The sequence below is a fragment of the Adelges cooleyi genome, unplaced genomic scaffold (genome assembly GCF_023614345.1).
Source record: "Adelges cooleyi isolate 19-005CV unplaced genomic scaffold, UGA_ACOO_1.1 ACOO_flye_CR_arks_rails_tigmint_CR_PRNA_0, whole genome shotgun sequence".
Taxonomy (NCBI): Eukaryota; Metazoa; Arthropoda; class Insecta; order Hemiptera; family Adelgidae; genus Adelges; species Adelges cooleyi.
This window is the reverse complement of record NW_026095750.1, coordinates 198,627-205,964: the sequence shown is the minus strand read 5'-3', so window position 1 is coordinate 205,964 and position 7,338 is coordinate 198,627. Positions and strand designations below refer to the sequence as shown.

The 7,338-nt window shown below is 28.0% G+C and overlaps 1 long non-coding RNA gene across 1 annotated transcript; it reads right to left on the bottom strand.

Moving 5' to 3' along the window:
• Nucleotides 1–2,031: 2,031 nt before the first annotated feature.
• Nucleotides 2,032–4,251, bottom strand: LOC126844477 (uncharacterized). Its single transcript, XR_007686623.1, has 3 exons — nt 4,111–4,251; nt 3,856–4,010; nt 2,032–2,159 (listed from the first exon to the last, which is right to left on the bottom strand). It is a non-coding gene; the product is annotated as an uncharacterized LOC126844477 (long non-coding RNA).
• Nucleotides 4,252–7,338: the final 3,087 nt, after the last annotated feature.

Genomic DNA, 7,338 nt, shown 5'->3' with positions numbered 1-7,338 from the left:
ATGGCTACAACATACTATCGTCGGTCACCATATCATTCAAAAATTCAAACTATTTTAAGTATTTCGTTTATGACTATTTAAAAAATAAAACTAAGGTAGTATGCAGTAAGCTTAATTTTTTAATTTTATGGATTAATTCTCATAATTATAATGGGCGTGTGTGTGTGGGTTATTTTTGTTTCTATCGAATTCTGTACTATTTGTTTGAAATGGAAATATTATTATAAAACATAAAAACTTCATAAAAATGTAAAACAACTCGTTTTCTGTTGATTAAATATATATATAACTATATCTAATTATGATTAAAGCTGGATTAGTGACTATATCTTTTATATTGAACCTTAGAGGTATACTTTCTATATTTAGAAGTGAACCACTGGGTGAATATAACTAGCAAGTGGTAAGGCGAAGCCTCCAAATAAACACACAAAAAGAATTAATACTTTGAAAGCAATAATAATAACAAAAAAAACCTCATGTTTCATAAAACACAATTATTATCGTATACCGTACAATGAATGTAAAATTAAACGCAACGATTTTCCCTTAGTCTCGACTGAGAGAATCCTCCTAGTATTATTTTTCATTTGCCTTAAATAGTAAGAATAGTTGCTATGGTTTTGTTTATGCTACATAAAAAATAATGTGGTTCATTTGTACGATATTTTATTGAATTAGCATAATTGTCAAAATATTATTTACACTATGAGTGCTTAATTTATTTTCTTATATTTTACTACATGCTACAATACAAATATACAAAAAAAAGTATTTTTATTCAACTGTAGAGCCGAAAATAGTATCAAAATCTATAGGATCTTTGCCCTTTTTTCATGGTTATAGGTTTATGTTGAGAAATATTATTAATTTTATTTATTATAACTTCTAGGCAGAGTTCTTTATTTCTTGTTTTTTTAGCTTCGATGGGGAGCAGAGATGCTATTCGTTTTACAATGATGTGAGCTTTTTTTATATCTGTATGCACTGTAACTTTTTTAACACTGGACCAATTCCTTAGAGAAGCAGATCAATAAATCACAAATTTTTGTTTTAGCTTCGATGCAAAGCGAGAAGGTATTAGCTTTACTCTGATGTGGGCTTTTTTTTTCGCTGTATACACTGTAACTTTTTTAATACTAGACCAATTCCTTCGAATAGCAACTCTATAAATCACAAATTGTATCTAGTTTGTACTTTGGGAAGGGGGGGGGGGTAAAAGTTGAAAAAGTTTAATTCTTCACAGACGAAATTTGAAAAAACAAAAAAAAAAACCGTACGAGTTTTTAAGTTAGAACTTTTACTGGCTATAATTTCGAGAAAAAGAGTCGAATCGAGTTGAAATGTATAAGAAATAATTACTTTGTATGCCCGCTCACGTCAATTGTGTCAAATTTAAACTATACCCATTTCCCGCCCCCCTAGGGGGGGTACAAGTTTTTTTGTTTTTCGGGGTTTTTAGCCGTAATTTTAAAACTTTTGGGTTAAACATTTGACAGTAGTTGGATCTCATATGTATCCATAACATATTAAACGAGAAAAAAATTGGGCACTACAGTTTTTTTTTAATTGCCGGGAAACTGTGTTTTCGCAGATTTCGTATATTTTAACAAAAACACCTAAAATCTTTAAAAAAAATTGATCAAATCATTAAAAAATTGTTATGTATATCTATGCAGAATGATACTATTAAGTTTTGTGCTCAAGTACCATTTTTGACTTTAAGTTTACACAAATTAAATTTTTTTTTTTTTTTTACTTCAGTTCTTTCTGGATGATTAAAATTGAGAACTGATATTAAATTCGTAATCACCGACCCCAAAAACATATAATTTGACCACTTTTGATGTCTTTTACACAAAAATCCAGAAAAATGTTTTAGCTTCGATGCAAAGCGTGAAGGTATTGGTTTTACTCTGAAGTGGGCTTTTTTTTTCGCTGTATACACTGTAACTTTTTTAATATACAACATATGTTGTGGTTCTTGAGAGACAAAAAAAAATGAATTAAATTTATAAAAAAATAAACACATTTTAACGGATCTTTTAAAATTTATTTGAGCATATCAATACATATTATTATTATAGTATAAGTAATATGCATTGTGTGGTCTATAGCAGTTTTGAGTTTGGCATCATGGAATTATTTCATTACCATTTCTGAAAAACTAAAGTATTATTAGTTTAACATTATATTAAATATATACCTATATATATATTTTAACCCCTTCATGCATGACTTTTTTTTTTCCCCAAAAAAATTGTACTGATTCTAAAATATATCAGGATTATGGGAAAAATATTAAAAAAATTATTTGAGCACAACTTCCCCTTAATTCTCCTCAAAGTTTAATTCGTGCCTAATATGGCACAACGCGCACCAAATGTATGTTTGTGCCACTTATGGCATCATGCATTAAAAAACACAACTTTTGTTTGTGCCATTTCTGGAACAATATGCACTCAAAACAAATTGTTGTCATAATTGGTATTCATTTTTTGGCATATTTGTGATATATATATTATACAAGATAATTAAAAAACATGATTTGTGTAATTATCATTTTTTTTTTTTTAATAATGTAAGTAACAAATTATAATAACTTTTTATGCATGTTGTCCCATATTGGGCACACAATAAGTTTTTGTTGTATTTCAAAAACTATTATACTTAAAAAACTGTTCTTACTTTTAAAATATTTTCTACAAAATTTCCTACAAGGTAGTAATTTTTTTTTTTTAAATTCGGTAGTTTCAATTTTTTGTTATGATAGCATGAAAGAAATAGTTTTTACCCGACGCAGTGATAATATTTTCAGTTGTTTATTGGTCATCTATAATTCACAATTTTAATGCTAGTTGGAGGTACTTTACATCAGAATGGGTCAGTTTTTTGTGCCAAATTTGGCCATCTATACAGTTATGTCATAAATTCATTTCCAAAGCAACAAATAACAAAAAACTAATTTGTGCCGTATACGGCACAACATGCACGAAGGGTTTAATACATTTCTAGTATTCAACTAAATTTTCGTATTTTCAATTATTGTCAATGCTATTATAGGTACTGCTGTCTTATATTATAAAACTACATTGTATTTTTTACTAAATATAGTTAAAAAATAAATTAAAAAATACCTATTCATATTTAATTAATCGTTTTACGGGACTAATTTTTATTTAAATTAGTGACAAAGATGATAATATATTATTGTAAAAAAAGTTGTTATAAAGAAATCAATAAAAACTATAAAATCATAAAGATATTTTAGAAGGAGTCTTAGTAAAAGTGTGTCTAATAATTATACAAATCAAATTTATACATGGAAAAAAACTAATAAGTTACTAGTTAGACTATTACTAAATTAATAGTTTTTTTACCAAATATTAAACTGATAAAAGAATTTATACAGTTATACCAGCTAGACATTTATTGTGTTCCTATAATAATCATAATTGTAGTTGGTCCAACTATGTATTTTTTCTGTGTTATGCAACAAAAAATATTTAAACTAGTATAAAGTATTGCAAATTAGATTTGGTTAGGTTAAGAGACCATTAGTTTATAGAATGCTCATGTCACAATATAAACATATTATTATTTTGATTACATTAAACTAAACTCTTTTTAAAACAACATCTACTTCAAAAGCTTCTGGTATTAAATTTGTCACTTTAAGTGTAAGCGTAAAAGTTATTTTCGGTAAATGGAATAATACACATTTATACTATACATATATTATATGCATACAACAACTATTAGAAACGAATTGGTTAAATCCAATCGTTAGGGTTGTAGTTTGAGATTTTCATATTGTATTTAAATTTTGCAAATTTGGCGTAGCTAAAAACTTACCATGGCTTGGTTAACAGCGGAGCTGTTGGTCTTGGCGACAGTCTTGATGGCTTTGGCGGATTGCACTTGTCCGACGACAACGATGTTCATTGATACCTTTTCTGCGCCCATTTTTGGTTTTTGAGTTGGTTCTTGGAGAACTTGCGAAGGAAATACTGAAATAACGAAATCAGTTGTTTTACTATCACATATAACAATATTCGAACAATAGTATTACATTATTACACAAAGAAAATATTGCCGTTTAGCACTTACCAAAGTATAGATTTGCACAAAACAACGTGTTATGCTTGATCTGAAATGCCGCACACCTATTTATACAAAATATATTTGAATTGGCCGATAACGCAATCGATATGGCGTGGTCTCGTTACCGTCACCCGATCAAGTGGCGCCACATTTTCCGCGTTCAAAGTTCGACACGGAAGACGGATTATGCTAGCTACTCACAATTACACACTTAATTGTGATCAACAACAAGTGCTAATATTCACAATAACGACGCAAACAAAACATATTTATTTCAGAAAAACAATAACGCCAAATGCTTAACGATTCGGTAGTTAAATGTTGTTGTATAGGTATCGTTAACAAGCTATTGCATTATGTTGCAGTAGACATCGTCAAATTATGTAAATATCTCATGGAGAAAATTTTTATTGAAACGTAACAGCAAAATCACTCTAAAAGGTTTTTTATAATGTAATGAACGATTAAAATATCGATTGCTACAGACAACAAAAGTATGGCAACATTACAAGCTAAAGTGTTGGCAGTTAGTTAGGAAATAACTTTTTTGTAATTGTAGTCTATTTTAGTTTTTAATAATTTAGTATTAAATCAATTTTGGTATTATAGTGGACATTTTAATAGTATTACTTTTAAATTCATTGTTCAAAACCAAATAAGCTCTACAATATTTTGCTTAAACAAATCAATTTATCAATCTGGCCCCGTCAGTTTTCGGTTTTCCGCATAGAAGTTAAAAAAGGCAAGAGCAATAAAATATTTTTAAAAATATGTTTTTACATATTTTACCAAAAAAGTTTTCATATCTATTTTGAAAGTTAAGTTATAACTAACAAGATTTTGTAATTTTTTTTTTAATAAAACACATTATTAAGTTGTGTCAATTTAAATTTGATGAAATGGAATTTGTTATTATTTTTTTTCTATCATTGGTAATAATTTGTTATGAGGTATAATTGTCCATTTTAAAGCATTGGATAAAGTGACTGTTAAATAGTGTTTTAACATTTCATGAAACATAAAATTTTGAAATATTTTTTCAAAACTTTTATTTTAAAGTATTAATAAGTTCATAAATTAATTCGGTTTTCAAGTGTGTCTAATCTTAAATGAATTATACTTCATAAGAAATTACAAAGTCAATAATAATACAGTTTGTAATTTTTTATTTTTATTACATTTATTAAATACATTGAAACCAAAAAATCTAAATAAAATTATTACAATGATTACACATTATCCAGGAAAAATTGGATTAAATTTATTTTAGTAAATATTCCCACAGGACTACAAGCAAACAATCAATGCAGAACTAAGGATTACAAACAATCCATCCATCCAGAAAAATGGTGGAAAATTGATTAACGGTTGTTTTTTTAATGAAAAAACTGATAAATAATTATCTGATAAGATATGAGAGATAAGAAATAAGAGATTAGAGATAATAATAATAATAAAAATATAAGCATACATTCAAATAATTGGTCGACAAATGGAATTTTTCGATGGCAGCAGTTTGCGAAAATTCTGTCGTCTTAATAAACATAATCCTATTTCGGTCGCTTTTTTTCATTTGAAAAGTCACATTTAAAATAAAAAGAAGGAAATCACTAAACTTTATCAAGAAAAAATAATCGTTTTGCCGGACGTTAAAGTAATGAGTATTATAGTTTATTTATCGTCCAGGCGATTCTGATTTTTCTGTTTCTAAGCAAGTTCAATCAATCGTTATTAAGCGCAATATCTATAATCGGGTTACCTAAACTACATTATATTATCAATCGAAAAAATACAACATGAGACGGTGACATTGGCGTCGTCGAAACTACCATAAATGGAAAACGCACCCTACTCGGTGTACATTTCACCAAACACTCCTATGAAGAAAATCCTGGAATTCATTAAACTTAGGCTGCCCGCTTACAGTCCTAAGTTAAAGGTATGTTCAAATACCAGGATATGTTACATTTGGACGATATACTGATGATTCTCAGCGGTGATCTAAATGTCGATTTTAAAAATAAAAAAACTGGCAATGTGGATGTACTTAAATTCGACATTTACTCGGTTATAAGACATATTTTTTACAATACGTTTCCATACCGGGCAAAGTGCTTATGTATTTTATTGATTTCCGATCAAAACGGACTGAAAGGGATTTGTCATTAAGAAGCGGCAAGAAGGAGACGACGTGCACGCTAATCGGTTAATTATTGTATATTTATGTAAATGCACATACATCATTGTAATACCGTTTTTTTTTTCAAAACCAATATGCCCATCGTTTTATTCTTTTTTTATTATATTTTCTCATGTGCTGTAGAAAATAAATGTTCCTGGACATTATAGTAGGAATATTTGTAATCTAACAATCCGAGACTACTGGAATAATGGATTATTTGTAATCTTTAATCCTGTGGTATTGTTTACTGTTCTTAAAGTTTATTATATTATATTATATATCCTTAACAATAATTATTATAAAATTGTTGTCTATATACCTATACCTTTTTTCAATATTTCATAAAGAATATTGTACCTGAAAGACGACCTAACGTGAAGGCTTTAATTTAATAAGGCTTTCAAGTGTGACTAATCATAAATTAAGTATACATCATAAGAAATTACAAAGTAAATACAAATACAATTTATATAAACACATTTTTATATTTATTACATTTATTAAATACACTTAAAGCAATAAATCTATAAATACTTATTACAATGGAATTTTACGTAATTCAAAAAAATTGTATGTAACGAACTATAGGTACTAATAAGTTATAACAAATAAACGTGATATATTTTATAACAAATTTTAAAGAGGTTACCATTTTTTTTATAAAAAAAAAACTTGTGAAACGTTATTTAGTCTGCGATTTCTTATACTGAATTTTACTAATATTATTCATCTAGGTTAGGAGTAGTATAGAAAGTTTCATCTGTGGTCTCGTTGTATTGAAAACCAAGGCGGTGTAAGTGCTCGCTTATATATCCAGTATAAGAATTCAGAGTGCTTATAAACAAATCGTAAAGGTTAAAAATGGTGTTAGAATTTTTATATTCAGCCACCAATTCCTCTGTATTAACGATACTGTGTGCCGGTTGACAGTCAGTGATCAAAAGGTTCTCCAAAGAATCCGCAAAGAACATGATTGGCCAGTTAAGCTGATCCATTTTGAGATACAGTCGAATTTTCGCCATAGGTTCGTAAAATGGACTCTGAACGACAGT